This window comes from Loxodonta africana, chromosome 18, assembly GCF_030014295.1.
Source record: "Loxodonta africana isolate mLoxAfr1 chromosome 18, mLoxAfr1.hap2, whole genome shotgun sequence".
Lineage (NCBI taxonomy): Eukaryota > Metazoa > Chordata > Mammalia > Proboscidea > Elephantidae > Loxodonta > Loxodonta africana.
In genome coordinates, this window is record NC_087359.1 from 3,381,690 (window position 1) to 3,397,980 (window position 16,291).

The 16,291-nt window shown below is 42.6% G+C and overlaps 1 protein-coding gene across 4 annotated transcripts in view; it reads right to left on the minus strand.

The window, feature by feature from the left end:
* RB1CC1 (RB1 inducible coiled-coil 1) overlaps positions 1-15,595 on the minus strand; it is a 135,526-nt gene extending 119,931 nt beyond the window's left edge. For 3 of the 4 annotated variants that reach the window (XM_010599545.3, XM_010599544.3, XM_023538868.2), the window contains exon 1: positions 15,414-15,595. The gene's annotated coding sequence lies outside the window, so the exon portion shown is untranslated. The remainder of the gene's footprint in view (positions 1-15,413) is intronic. The other variant, XM_010599543.3, reaches the window with a different exon arrangement.
* Positions 15,596-16,291: the final 696 nt, after the last annotated feature.

The window sequence follows — 16,291 nt, forward strand, 5'->3', positions numbered from 1 at the left end:
CTAGCCTTCTATCTATTCCACTACCTCAAAGGAATTCATGCTCCTTATTTACCTTCTTTAAAATTTCTAAGCATTCACCATTCTAAACCTTACTTGCACAACTTCAATATAAAGTGCCTCTTGTTCACTATGATACTGCTGGAGCTAAAACACTTTGTTTCAAGGGTTCAGTTAATGTCATGAATGAACGAAGCTGGATCCAACTTACTTTCTCAACTTCCTAGGTTTCCTGGAGCTCACATCGGCGCTTGTGCACACGCAGGATTAGAATACACTACAGGTTTCTTACCGCGACCTAAAAAGCCCGACATTATCCTTAGAGACCGCTCTCCTGCATTCTCCCACTTCTCTGCCCCTCATTCACAACGAGCCACCTTCAGTAATCTCTTCATGTTTTCTTGTACAGGTCAGCTATCTCAGAGCCTTCACATTCACTGTTCTGCCAAGAATGTTCTTTCTCCAGATAGTCACATAGCTAGCTCCCTCACTCCCCTGGGGTCGTTACTCAAAAGTTACCAATAAGTGCAATCTCCACTGGACACCTTATCTGAATTTCAACACCCCAACCCTGATACTTTATACCCTCCTTTCTAGCTTCATTTTCTCTCCTTAGCATGTATCACTCTCTAACAAGTTGATATTTTATCTTGAATGACGACAGGGATTTTGGTGTGGTAGGCTCACTAGTGAACCCCAGCACATCTAGAGCAGTGCCAGGCACATAGTAAGAACACAGTAGATATCTGTCAAAACCGTTTGAGGTGGGGACATTTTTAAAGAGAGGTGAAGTGACTTATCCATGGCACACCTAGTAACATGAGATCACTGAACTATTTCACATTCTCAAATCTACATGTTTGCTCATGCTTTTTCCTCTCCCCTAAATACCCTCCTACAAATCTCTTCATACCAACTTCCAATAATGCCCATACTGTAGTTATATTTATATAGGACTGAGCTTTCTTTCAGAAGGCAAGAACAATTTCTTATATTCCTCGCAGCAATTGGGTCGATGGTCTGTAAATAATAACTGAATAAATGCATGTCTCCAGTAAGGTATTACTAGACTTTCACTGAAATTTCTTGGGCCAGTATTTTCTTAATTTGGAAAAGAGCAACTGGGGTTTAGAGAGTACCATTCCCTGAATGAAAAGATTTACTAGTCATTCTTTTTTAAAAAACAAAAGTTATGTACATCTCCAAAGTAGCTGCTCAGATATTTGTTGTGAATACATGAATAAGAATTTAAAGATAATCTCAAAATTAGAGGCCAGATATAAGTTCTTCTCAAGTTTAAACGATCAAAATTTAAGGTCAAAATTATGACCTCTGAAAAACAAAGATCTCGTGTCCTTTGCCCTTTTGAACTTTATGAATTTGGCTTGCTAAAAGTAAATCTGCCATGCATTCTGACCTTTTGTTTCTTACCAAGGGCCAGTACAAGAGTACTGCTTCTTGCTTCCCTGTTGTTTATATAATAACAATACATAAAGGATTAAAACAAACAAACAAAAAAACCCAAATCCATTGCCATCAAGTCAATTCTGACTCACAGAGACCTACAGGATGGAGCAGAACTGCCCCATAGGGTTTCCAAGGCCATAAATCTTTACAGGCTGCCACATCTTTCTCCCACAGAGTGGCTAGTGGTTTCAAACTGCAGACCTTTTTGGTTAGGAGCTGAGTGCTTTAACCACTGCTCCACCAGGGCCTACAAAGAATTAGATTCATAAATAATCCTAACTAACTAATGTGAAAGAATCAAAACAGACCGTAAATACATTTACTTTTAAAAAGTGGTCTGCCCAGAAGAACTAGGTGGTGCCTGGCTACCATCCATGACTGCCCTAACAGGGAACACAACAGAGACTCCCAGATGGAGCAAGAGATAAGTGCAGAGCAGAACCCAAATGCAAGTAAAAAGACCGGGCTTAACAGTCTGACAGAGAGGGGAGGAACTCCCAAAACTAGGGCATGCTCTCTTAAGCCAGAACTAAAACCATTCCCGAAGCCCACTCTTATAACAAAAAATTATACTTGGAAGGAGGGTGCTTTAGCTCAAACGGATATACGGGACGAAATGGGTGGTTCCTGTCCAGAGGCAGAATGAGAAAGCAGGAAGGGACAAGAACTGCTTGAATGGACACAAGAAACCCGGAGTGGAAAGATGGAGTGTGCTGTCACGTTGTGGGGATTGCAACTAATGTCACGTAACAATATGCGTGTAAATTTTTGTATGAGGTATTAACTTGAGCTGTAAACTTTCACCTAAAGCAAAATTAAAAAAAAAAGAGGCAGGAGGAAAAAAAAGTGGTCCGTACAATGCGTTATCTGATATAATAACAAAAGCACAAACAGTGAAAGACGAAAAAATAAACAGCACCTCAGAAAAACTAAAAAATCTGTTCATCAAAGGACTTTAACAAAAAAGTGAAAAGACGAGCCACCAACTGGGAGAATACCTTCAGAAACCATATATCCGGTAAGAATCTAATAACCAAAATATACATAAAACTTTGACAAACGACAAAAAAAAATAACCCCAAGCATAAAATGAGCAAAGGACTTGAAGAGACACTTCACCAAAGTGGATGTTTAAATGGCCAACAAACGCATGAACAGATGCTCTTCATCATTTCCCCATCAGAGGTGGACATCAAAACCACAACGAGATACCATCTCACTCAGACTGGGATAACTAAGATTTAAAAAAAAAAAAGAAAAAAATGTTGCAGATGTAGGGAAACTGGGATTCTTATCATTGCCGGTGGGAATGAAAAATGGTAGCACTGTTGTGGAGAACAGTGTCGCAGCTCCTCAAAAAACTAAAAACAGAACTACCATAAAACTCATCACCCTCAAGTGCATTCCTACTCGCAGCGACCCTACAGAACAGAGCAGAACTGCCCCTTAGGATTTCCAAGGAGTGACTGGCAGATCTGAACTGCCAACCTTTTGGTTAGCAACTGTAGCTCTCAACCACTACACTACCATGACCCAGAAAATCCCATTCCTAGGAATATACCCAAAGGGCTTGAAAGCAGAGACTCAAACAGAGGATTGTACACTGATGTTCAATGCAGAACTATTCACAAGAGCCAAAAGGTGGAAACGACCTAAATGCACATCTACAGATGAACAGATACACATACAACGGAATTCTACTCAGCCATTAGGAGAAATTAAGACTTGATACATGCTACAACATGGAGAGACCCAAAACACATTATGCTGAGTGAAATAAGTCAATCAGAAAAGGACAAATAAGGGGGCCAAGATGGCAGAGTAGTCAGACACTTCCTGTTGTCCCTCCTATAACAAAGACCCCAAAAAACAGTCGCTTATATAGGACAATCTAGGAGCCCTGAACATCAAAAGCAAAGCTGAGGAATCAGGCTGAACTGAACAGCACGGGGACAGAGAGACGGTTCAGAAGCAGCAAGGAGTTACCAGACCTGACCTGGCAGGAACCAGCAACCTGCAGGCCCGGATCGGCTGGGCTGGGGCCAGAGGTGGGGAACGCAGTGGCGTTCAGGGCACATTTTCCACATTGGGAGCAATCGAGCGGTGGATAGTCTACTCGCACCTCCAGGATCAGTGAAAAGCAGTGTTCAATTGGCAAAAGATAAGTACATGCGTCTAACCTACCGGGTGAATCAAAAAGCACCCCTTTGGAAAAAACCTCTCTCCTATTTACCTGACTCCTCCCCGACCTGGCTTCAGAGACAGCAGTTCCCTGGGCCGGAAGTAGAAACTGCGCATGCCCTGAGCCATTCTCCCAGCCTTGGAGAGGGAACAAATTAAAAATAATCTGCCAGCTCCCCTAAGCCAGGAACTCAGGGCAGAAACAGCTCCTTTGCTTAGCCACAGGCATAAGGGGTCCACAGACTCTGAATACCTTTTACCCTTGAACAGACCTGTGTGGGCCATTTCAACAGTGTAGGCCCTCGTTAGCACAGTACAACAGGGTATATACCTGAAGGCGAGCTTCAACTGTTTCACCTATATGGTGGAGAGGCATGTTCATGACGTCTGACATCACTCTGCCTAATAAGCATAATCCTCACCTACCCAAATCAAGGGCCTAAGGACTGGTGACCCCACCCATGTCACCTAGCCACCTGTGACAGGGGACCAAGAATAAGTGGTGCCTCCCAGTCCTTACAGCCAACAGCACTGGGTGCCCATAGTCCGGATGCAAAACCCACCTACCTACGTGCTCCAGGGGACAGGGACATGCTTTCCTCACAGATAATCAGGGACGGTTGTCAGCTCCCTGCCTTGCTCAGCAGGTGACCCCCTATTGCAGCCAGATACCTGTGCCTACACCAATCACCCCTGCTCATCTAGGACTGCAGGTGAGAGCCTGAACCACACACTTCGTAACCAACTACCTGGACACGTGAGCTGAAAACATACAAGAAAAGTAAATGGACTCCTGGGCTTGCATACCTAGTACCAACTCTAACCACCTGCTGACAGGACAGGAGAGCCTCAAAGGTACCAATAATCAAGCTAGATCACTCAAGCAGCCTATTTGGGCGTATCAAAATAAGAAGCTAGGACACAGTAAGCGCAAACATAAAATAGGTAAATACAATAACTTGCTGATGGCTCGGAGACAACAGTCAATATTAAGTCACATAAAGAGACAGACCATGATGACTTCAGAAAGCTTCTAAAACAAAGAATCAAGAAATCTTTTGGATGAGGAGAACTTCCTGGAAGTACCGAAGGTAGAATACAAAAGATCAATATAAGAACTCTTCAAGAGATCAGGAAGGACATCAGGCAAAATGCAGAACAAGTCAAGCAGCACACAGACAAAGCAACAGAGGAACTTAAGAACATTAGAGAGGAACATAATGGCAAATTCAAAAGGCTGCAAAAATCCATAAAGAGACAGCAAACAGAAATCCGGAAGTTTAACAATAAAACTTCAGAATTAGGCAACTCAATAAATAGAAAGTCAAAGGAGCAGAATTGAGGAAATGGAACTCAGAGTTAGTGAGGCTGAATATAAAGCAACTGACACTAACATATTTGAGGAAAAATCAACAGAAAGAAGGATGTTTAAAAAAATTAAGAAACCCTAAGAATTATGTGGGACTCTACCAAGAGGAATAACCTACGAGTGGCTGCAGCACCAGAATATGGGGAGACAGCAGAAAACTGAGAGACTGTTGAAGATTTGTTGGTAGAAAGCTTTCTGATATCATAAAAGATGAGAAGATATCTATCCAAGATGCTCATCGAACCCCACACAAGGTAGATCCCAAAAGAGTCACCAAGGCATATTAGAATCAAATTTGTCAAAATCAAAGATAAAGTGAGAATTTTATGAGCAGCTAGGGATAAACAAAAAGTCATCTACAAAGGAGGGTCAATAAGACTAAGCTCAGGTTACTCAGCAGAAACCATGCAGGCAAGAAGACAATGGGGTGACCTACATAAAGCCTTGAGGGAAAAAATTGTCAGCCAAGACTCATACGTCCAACAAAGCTGTCTCTAAAATATGACGGTGAAATTAAGACAATTCCAGACAAACAGAAGTTTAGAAAATTTGCAAAAAACAAACCAAAATTACAAGAAATACTACACAGAGTCCTCTGGCTAGAAAGCCAGTAACATCAGATAACAACCCAAAACCAGAAGACAGGACACAGTAACCAGATGCCAACCCACACAGGGAAATCACAAAAATAAATCAAAGCTAAAACGCTCGGAACAGGGAAACAGAGACGTCATTTTATAAAAGATGACAACATTAAAACAAAAAAGAGGAACTAAAAAACGCAGTCACAGATCTTTCATAAGGAGAGGATGTCAAAGCAATACAAAAAAATAAAAGACTAGTTTAAACTTAGAAAAATTGGGGTAAATATTAGGGTAACCACAGAGGAAACAATCCTACACATCAAAATAAAAAATAAAAAAAAACAGACTCAGCAAATACAAAATCAACAACAAGGTAAAAGAGGAAAAGAAAATATAGAAAGAAAAATGACTCGGAGCAGAAAATTAAGCGGAACAAAAAAACTCAGCAAAACACAAAAAAAGATACCAAAATGACAGCACTAAACTCATAACTATCAATAATTATGCCGAATATAAATAGACTAAACGCACCAAAAAAGAGACAGAGTGACAGAATGGATTAAAAAAACACGATCCATCCATGTGATGCCTACAAGAGACATGCCTAAGGCTTAAAGACACAAACTAAAACTCAAAGGATGGAAAAAATACATCAAGCAAACAACTATCAAAAAAGAGCAGGAGTGGCAATAATAATTTCTGGCAAAATAGACTTTAAAATTAAATCCACTTGAAAGGATAAGGAAGAATACTATATAACAATCAAAGAGTCAATATACCGGGGGGACATAATCATAATAAATATTTATGCACCCAATGACAGGGCTCCAAAATACATAAAACAAACTCTAATAGCACTGAAAAGAGAAACAAACAGCTCCACAATAACAGTAGGAAACCTTCAAACACACTTTTGGGGCAAGACAGAACATCCAAAAAGAAGCTCAATAAACACATACCAAACCAAAACCAAACCCAGTGCCGTCGAGTCTATTTCAATTCATAGCGACCCTACAGGACAGAGTAGAACTGCCCCATAGTTTCCAAGGAGCGCCTGGCGGATTCGAACTGCCAACCCTTCAGTTAGCAGCCATAGCACTTAACCACTACGCCACCATAGTTTCCCAATGAAGACATGGAAGATTTAAATGCCACAATTAACCAACTTGAGCAGCCAAGTATCCTTTCTTTTCCAACACACATAGAACAATATTCTCCACAACAGACCACATATTAGGCCACAAAGCAAGCCTTCAAAGAATCCAAAACACTGAAATACTAAAAAGCATCTTTTCTAACCATAAAGGTAAAAAGTAGAAATTGAAAACAGAAAAAGCAAGGAAAAAGAAATCAAACACATGGAAACTGAAGAACACCTTGCTCAAAAACTACTGGGTTACAGAGGAAATTAAGAATGGAACAAAAAAAAAAAAAAAAAAAGAATCAAATGAGAATGAAAAGACTTTCTGCCAGAACCTTTGGAACACAGCAAAAACAGTGCTCAGAGCTCAATTTATACCGATGAATGCACACATCCAAAAAGAAGGGCCAAAATCAAAGAATTAACCCTACAACTCAAACAAATGAAAGGCAGCAGGAAAAGAAGCCCTCAGGCACCAGAAGAAAGCAAATAATAAAAATTAGAGCAGAATTAAATGAAATACAGAATACAAAAACAATTCAGAGTTAACAAGATCAAAAGCTGATTCTTTGAAAAGATCAACAAAATCAAGAAACCAGTGGCTAAAGTGACAAAAGAAAACAGCAGAGGAAACAAACAATCAGAATAAGAAATGTGATGGGCAATATAACAACAGAACCATCAGAAATTAAGAGAAACTTAACAGAATACTATGAAAAACTGTACTCTAACAAATTTGAAAATAGGAAATAGGCCAATTTCTTAGAAACCCACTACCTAAACTACTACAAACGGAGGTAGAATGACTAAACAAACCTATAACAAAAGCAGAAATTGAAAACATAATTAAAAAACTACCAACAAAAGAAGCCCTGACCTTGATGGCTTCACTGGAGAATTCTACTAAACTTTCACAGAAGAGTTAACATCGCTACTGCTAAAGGTATTTCAGAGCATAGAAAAGGATGGAATACTCCCAAACTCATTCTATGAAACCAGCATAACCCTGATACTAAAACCCAGTAAAGACACCACAAATAAAGAAAATTTTAGAACAATTTTCCTCTGAACTTAGAGACAAAAATCCTCAACAAATTCTAGCCAATAGAATTCAACAACATATCAGAAAAATAATTCACCATGATTCATACCAGGTATGCAGGGATGGTTCAACATATGAAAAACAATCAATGTAATCCATCTCATAAGACAAGAACTACATGATCTTATTAATTGAGACGGAAAAGGCATCTGACAAGTCCAATACCAACATCCAAACTGGCAAGAAGTAAAAGTATCCCTATCTGCAGATGATATGACTTATACACAGAAAATCTTAAAGAATCCACAAGAAAATTACTGGAACTAATAGAAGAAAAAAAAATAGAAGAGTTCAGCAAAATATTAGGATACGAGATAAACATACAAAAATCCGTTGGATTCTTCTACAACGACAAAGAGAATGTAGAAGAGGAATTACCAAATCCATACCATTTACGAAAGCCCCAAGAAGATAAAATACTTAGGAATAAATCTAACCAGAGACCTATACAAAGAAAACTACAAGACAATACTGCAAGAAACTAAAAGAGACCTACATATGTGGAAAAACATACGCTGCTCATGGACAGGAAGGTTCAACATTGTGAAAATGCCTATTCTACCAAAAGGGATCTACAGATACAATGCAATTTCAATCCAAATTCCAATGGCATTTTTTAATGAGATGGAGAAACAAATCACCAACTTCACATGGAAAGGGAAGAGGCCCTGGATAAATAAAGCATTACTGAAAAAGAAGGACAAAGTGGGGGACCTCATACTACCAGATTTTAGAACCTATTATACCACCACAGTAATTTTTTTATACCACCACAGTAATCAAAACAGCCTGGGAGTGGTACAACGACAGACACATAGACCAACAGAACAGAACTGAGAATCCAGACATAAATCCGTCCACATATGAACAGCTTATATTTGACAAAGGCGCAAAGTCAGTTAAATGGGGGAAGACAGTGTCTTTAACAAATGGCACTCGCATAAATGGATATCTATCTGCAAAAAAATGAAACAAGACCCATACCTCAGACCATGCACAAAAACTAACTCAAAATGGATCAAAGACCTAAAAATAAAATCTAAAACAATAAAGATCATGGAAGAAAAAAATAGGGACAATGCTAGAAGCCCTAAAACACGGCATAAACAGTATACAAAACATTAAGAGAAACTAGATAACTGGGAGCTCCTAAAAATCAAACACCTACGCTCATCCAAAGATTTCACCAAAAGAGTAAAAAAATTACCTACAGACTGGGAAAAAGTTTTTAGCTACGACATTTCTGATCAGCACCTGATCTCTAAAATCCACAAGATACTGCAAAAACTCAACTACAAAAAGACAAATAACCCAATTAAAAAATGGGCGAAGGATACGAATAGGCACTTCACTAAAGAAGACATTCAGGTACATGAGAAAATGCTCACAATCACTAGCCATTGGAGAAATGCAAGTCAAAACTACAATGAGATTCCGTCTCACTCCAACAAGGCTGGCACTAAACCAAAAAATACAATAAATGTTGGAGAGGCTGTGGAGAGACTGGAACACTTAGACACTGCTGGTGGGAATGTCAAATGGTACAACCACTTTGGAAATCGATTTCACGCTTCCTTAAAAAGCTAAAAACAGAACTACCGTACCATCCAGTGACCCCACTCCTTGGAATATATCCTAGAGAAATAAGTGCCTTTACACAAACAGATACATGCACACTCATGTTCACTGCAGCACTGTTTACAACAGCAAAAAGATGGAAGCAACCAAGTTGCCCATCAATGGATGAATAGATATATTATGGTATATTCACACAATGGAATACTACACAATGATGAATCCTTGAAACATTTCATAACATAGAGATATCTGGAAGGCATCATGCTGAGTGAAATTAGTCAGCTGCCAAAGGACACATATTGTATGAGACCACTATTATAAGAACTCGAAAAAGATTAGGCAGAGGAGAAAATATTCTTTGATGGCTACGAGAGCAGGAAGGGAGGGAGGGAGTGGGTTTTCACAAATCAGATAGTTGATAAGAACTATATTATATGACGCGAAAAACAACACACAATACAGGAGAGGTCAACACAACTGGACTAAACCAAAAGAAGTTTCCTGAATAAACTGAATGCTCAGAAGGCCAGCATAGCAGAGGCAGAGGTCTGGAGACCATGGTTTCAGGGGACATCTAAGTTAAAGGGCATAATTAAATCTATTAAGAAAACATTTTGCATCCCACTTTGGACAGAGGAGTCTGGGGTCTTAAAAGTTAGCAAGCTGCCATCTAAAATGCATCAATGGGTCTCAACCCACCTGGAACAAAGAAGAATGAACAACACCAAAGACACAAGGATATTACGAGCCCAAGAGACAGAAAGGGCCACATAAACCAGAGACTAAATCAGCCTGAAACCAGAACTAGATGGTGCCCAGCTACAACCAATGACTGCCCTGACAGGGAAGACAACAGAGAACCCCTGAGGGAGCAGGAGAGCAGTGGGATGCAGACCCCAAATTCTGGTAAAAACACCAGACTTAATGGTCTGACTGAGACTAGAAGGACCCCAGAGGTCATGGTCCCCAGATCTTCTGTTAGCCCAAGACAGGAACCATTCGCAAAGCCAACTCTTCGGGCAGGGATTAGACTGGACTGGGATAGAAAATGATACTGGTGAAGAATGTGCTCCTTGGATCAAGTAGATGCATGAGACTATGTGGGCAGCTCCTGTCTGGAGAAGAGATGAGAGGTCAGAGTGAGGCAGAAGCTGGCTGAAGGGACACCAAAATAGAGAGTGAAGGGAAGGAGTGTATTGTCTCATTAGAGTGAGAGCAAGTAGAAGTATACAGCAAGGTGTATAAAAGTTTTTGTACGAGAGACTGACTTGGTTTGTAAACTTTCACTTAAAGTACAATAAAAATTACAAAAAAAAAAAAATGTTCTGCATCCCACTTTGGTGAGGGGTGTCTAGGGTCTTAAACGCTAACGAGCGGCCATCTAAGACGCATCAATTGGTCCCAGCCACCTGGAGCAAAGAATAACGAAGAACACCAAAGACACAAGGTAAATGTGAGCCCAAGAGATAAAAACGGCCACATAAACCAGAGATTCTATCAGCCTGAGACCAGAACTAGATTGTACCTGGCTACCATCAATGACCACCCTGACCAGAAACACAATAGAGGGTCCATGATGGAGCAAGTGAAAAGTGGGGTGCAGAACTCAAATTCTAGTAAAAAGATCTGGCTTAATGGTCTGAGACTGTAGGGACCCCAGAAGACATAGCCCGCGGACTCTGTTAGACCAAAGCTAAGACCATTCCCAAAGCCAATTCTTCAGGCAAAGATCAGACTGAACTATTAGACATAAAATGATACCGGTAAGGAGTCTTCTTCTTAGCTCAAGTAGACACATGAGACTAAGTGGGCAGCTCCTGTCCAGAGGCGAGATGAGAAGGTAGAGGGGCACAGTGTGAATGGACACAGGAAACACAGGGTGGAGAGGAGTGTGCTGTCACATTACGGCGAGAGCAACTAGGGTCACATAACAATGTGTTCATAAGTTTTTATGCATGAGAAACTGACTTGAATTGTAAACTTTCACTTAAAGCACAATTAAAAAAAAAAAAAGACACATATTGTCACTTATGTAAAATGAAAACAGGCAGATGTATACAGACCAAAGCTTAATAGTGGTTACCAGGGATGGGAGTGAGAGGGAAAGGGGGGTTAACAATAATGGAAATATCTCATTGATTAAGAGTAGGGTACACAGCTGATTATTGTAATTGCTGTCATAAGTAGTATACCTGTTAAAAGGTGAACTGGCAAAAGTTGTGTGATAGACAACGACAAAAAAAAAAAAAAAGAGAGAGGAAAAGCGAAGAGTAGCTGCTGAGCCTGCTTACATACAACCAAACACCTCAGGGGATCTGGTTCCTTAGTTTGGAGGTCTCACGGTATATCCCAGTTAATTTACCTAATAAGGTGTTCAGTGTTTCTGTTCTATCTTCTAGTTCCCTGCATAGTGCCTGGGGTCTTAAAAGCTTGTAAGGGACCATCCAAGGCACAGCAATTGGTCTCTATTCGCAGGGAGCAACAGAGGAAGAAGGAGAGTCAGGAATAGGAGGAAATAGAAGGGTAGCTAATTGCCTCCATGAACAACCTCTTTCTTTGCCACTAGAAGAACTGGATGGTGCCCAGCTACCATTACTGAACATTTCTGATTCAAAACTCCATCGAAGAATCCTGATCATAAGGGGAAAAATGCAGAAGACAATTTCAAATTCTCATGGACTCTAGACTTTCCGGAGCCATGGAGGCTGGACGAAATCCCTTAAACTATTGCCCTGAGAGAATCTTTAAACCTTAAATCAAAAAATAATCCCCTGAAGTCTTAAAACAAAGTAATAGTTTAGCTTAACCAGTAAAAAATGTTTGCCTTGAGCATTATGCTCTTTTAAGAACTATTGATATGGGATCAAATTGACAAAGACAACTCCAAAGATTAGGGGGCAGTTTGTGTTAATGAGGGATTAACAACTCAGAAAAGGAGGGTGAGAATGGTTGTACAACTTGAAGAATGTACTCAATGTCACTAAACTGTACATGTAGAAATTGTTGAATGGTATTTTCTTTGTTTTGCTGTGTATATTCCCAACGACAACAATAAACTAAACTTCAGAAAAAGAAAAAAAAAAAGTGGTCTGATAACAATGCAAAATAGTGCAGTGACTTTGGAAAACAGTCTGCCAGTTCCCAGAACAGTTAAACATAGTTACTATATGATCCTGCCATTCCACTCCTATGTATGTGAACAAGAGAATGACAAAAATCTGTGAACTAATGTTTACAGCAAAGTCCCTGGATGATGCCCTCTTTGCTAACCAAAAAGATGGTAGGTTTGAGTCTACCCAGAAGTGCCCTAAAAAATCAGCCACTGAAAATCCTCTGGACCTCATGTTCTGCTCTGACCAACATGAGGTCACCATGAGTCAGAATCGACTCAAAGGTAACCGGGATTGTTTTTTTTTAATTCATAGTTGCCCAACAGTGCAAACAATCCAAACATCCATCAACTGACCAATGGATAAACAAAATGTAGTATATTTATATTATACAGTAATAAAAAGGAATAAAGTGTTTATCCGTGCTACAATACGGATGAACCTTGAAAGACGCCAGTCACAAAAGACCACATAGTCTATGATACCAAAGCCAAAAAAAACCTCATTGCTGTTGAGTCAATTCTGGCTCATAGTGACCCTATAAGACAGAGTAGAACTGGCCCCTAGGGTTTCCAAGGAGCGCCTGGTGGGTTCGAACTGCCGACCTTTTGGTTGGCAGTTGTAGCACTTAACCACTACGCCACCAGAGTTTCCTCTGATACCAAACCAAAATGAAATGTCCAGAAGAGGGAAATCTACAGACAGAAAGTAGATTAGTGGTTGCAGGGATAGAGGGAGTGACAGCCAAAGTGTACGGGGTTTCTTTTTGAGATGGTGAAAATGTTGTAAAATTGACACTCACGTTGGTTGCGCTAATCTGTCAATATACTAATAACCATTGAACTGTACACTTTAAATGAGTGAACTGTATAGTATGTAAACTATATCTCAATAAAGCTGTTAAAAAACATGGCTGAGTCTACATCCAACCTCCAATTAACAGAGATTTATCAACATAAACGTTATTTGCCTAAAGCAGTCCTAGCTCTATTCAAAAATTACCTAGGTTTAAAACCAACTGTGACCATTAAAACATGACAGGAATGATACTGAGAAAATATGTCCTGCGAATACTGCTACATTAAAAGCAAAAATATTTCCAAACATCTAGCAACGGTCCGCTTAAAATATCAAATAATCACAAATAAGTAAATAAATCAGCATCGCCCTTCTGATAGTAATATCTGACCAGAGTTGGAAGGGTTCCCTGGGTCATGGGTTGAATCATGTCTCCCCCAAAAACGTATGTCTCAGTTTGGCTGGGCAATGATTCCTGGTACTAGGTGATTATCCACCATTTTTTCATCTGATGTGATTTTCCTGTATACTGTAAATCCTGCCTCTGTGATGTTATTGAGGGAGGATGGGTGGCAGGTGTGTTAGTGAGGCAGGACTCAAACTAGGAGACTGGGCTGTGTCTTGATGCCATCTCTTGAGATATAAGAGAGAGAAGGCAGCAGAGAGACAGGGGGACCTCATACCACCAAGAAAAAAGTGCCAGGAGCAGAGCACATTCTTTGGACCTGGGGTCCCTGCATGGAGAAGCTCCTAGTCCAAGGGAACACTGATGAGAGACAATGTCTTCCCCTGGAGCTGATGCCCTGAATTTGGACTTTTGGCCTACTTTACTGTGAGGAAATAAATTTCTCTTTGTTAAAACCATTCACTTTTCTGTTACAGCAGCACTAGATGACTAAGACACCCTGTATGATATATAATGATAATATTCTCGATAAAACACTGATTTAAGTCTATTTAAAATAAAAGTAGTCTCCTAAATTCCTAGAGTTGCTGACCTTTAAACCCTTTGGGTAAATCATGTAAGTCCCACAATACTATCAACACACAAAAACTGAGAAACTACACAATACATGGTCAGAAAGATAGGCACACTTAAAAACTCAGGAAAGGAGGGTGAGAATGGCTGCACACCTCGAAGAATGTAATCAATGTCACTGAACTGTCCACACAGAAACTGTTGAATTGTTGTATGTTTTGCTATGTATATTCTCAACAACAAAAAATTACAAAAATAAAAACGGGAAAAAAGGAACATTTAATGTGGCCCAAATCACTTCTCTATGTAAACTTGAGAACCTCCCCGTCCAGCTGCATGTCTCATAGCAACGTGACTCTATAAACACTGAGCACGTTTGTCTTCCTTAACACCTAGGCCTGCACCACTTCAAGGGATGAGCACACTTTAAAGAGTCATGACGGCAAAGAGTAGATTACGAAACCATAAACAGTAAACACGGCACATCCACCAGGCGCTGGAAAGACTACTACAGAGGTATTCCACTCAAAAGCTGCCATTTCTCATGTCAGTTAATGGGTTTTGTTTCTACCAAGGCAGTTGTGAAACGCATCCACACTCCATCCCAAATCTATCAGTGGGGCTGACAGAGGCTGAGTCATTCCTAAAAGTAACTTTACACCGATCCTCGCACTCCAGGGTCGGGACAAAGACACTGTCTCTCGGTTCTTCCCACCCCATGCGCTTCGCCCGGCCTCAGCCAACTCCACTCCGCGGTTTCCAAAGTCTGAGCCCATCAGGGTTGAGCCCTTGCAGTGCTGACAGCGAGGAAGGGTGCGTCCCGGGGTTCTGGGCGTGCCTCGCCCTCTGCCGGGTCCTGACAGGCGGTGGCACTGGCAGGGACCCGAGACCAACGGAGAACGCCTCCCGCACCCGGGGGTCGACGCGGACGCCTGGTCTCCACAAAGACCGTCGCGCTGGGGTCTGGGGGTCCGCGAACTTGCACAAATGCCATGGGCCGGGGCCCGGGCCAGTGAGGAGGTGACTGCAGCCCCGGCGCCCCCGGCCCGGCTTGCCGCCGGCCGTGCTGCCCAGATGGGGGCAGGGGATGAGAAAGGCGGCACTCACCCGGAAACGCCTCCTCCTCCGCCAGCGGCGGCAACAGCAAAGCCCGAGGCCCCCGGCACCATCTTCCGCCGCCGACTCGTCCTCGGCGGCGGCTACCAACCGCCCATTCGGCTCTGCCAACCGACACAACCGTCGGCGTCCCGGCACTCGGCGGCGGGCGAGCGGGAGGGGCCGGGCGGCGAGGGCGCGCAGTCAGGCCCCCCGGCTCTGAGGCGGGCGCGGGAGCAGGGGCCGGGCAGAGCCGAGGGGCCCGGACGGCCGGGGACGCCGGAGGCAGCAAGGAGGGTCGGCAGGGTCGCGGTCTCCGTCGCTCGGCTCCGTTTGTTATTGTCGACTCGGGCGCTTCCTCCGCGGAGCATGCCGGGAAAGGCCGGCCGTGCAAGGGAGGGGCTCGCCGAGCACCGAGAGAGCCGGGGCGCAGAGCGGCGTCTGCGCAGCCCCGGCGGTGGGGCATGCCGGGAAGGGGGCGGCCCCAGCGGCAGCCGTCGCCTGGCCGGCTCGCCGGCTGTCCTGCCAGCCGGCCGTGTCCTGAGCTGACGTCCGGAGGCGGCTGGAGTTCCCTGTGGCGGTGCTAGCCATCGACTGCCCAAAGGTGAACTTGACCTTCCTCGCTGTGGCGAGTTGGCCCGGGCTGTGTCGACCCCGCCGCCTTGGACCGCGCTAGGACCTGTGACCGACGGGACGACGTGCAGGGAGGGCTGTGGCTCATCCAAGTGAGGCTGCCGCCAGCATCGCCACCCCACACCCGGCCACGGCCACCAAGTGCCCCCGTAACTTTGCGCGGTTGGGGCGGCAGTTTTTTCCACTCGGTAAGACAAAACGAGCAAGGCTGAGAGGGCTAAGGCTCGGCCTATTGGAATGGAAATCCAAGCGCCACG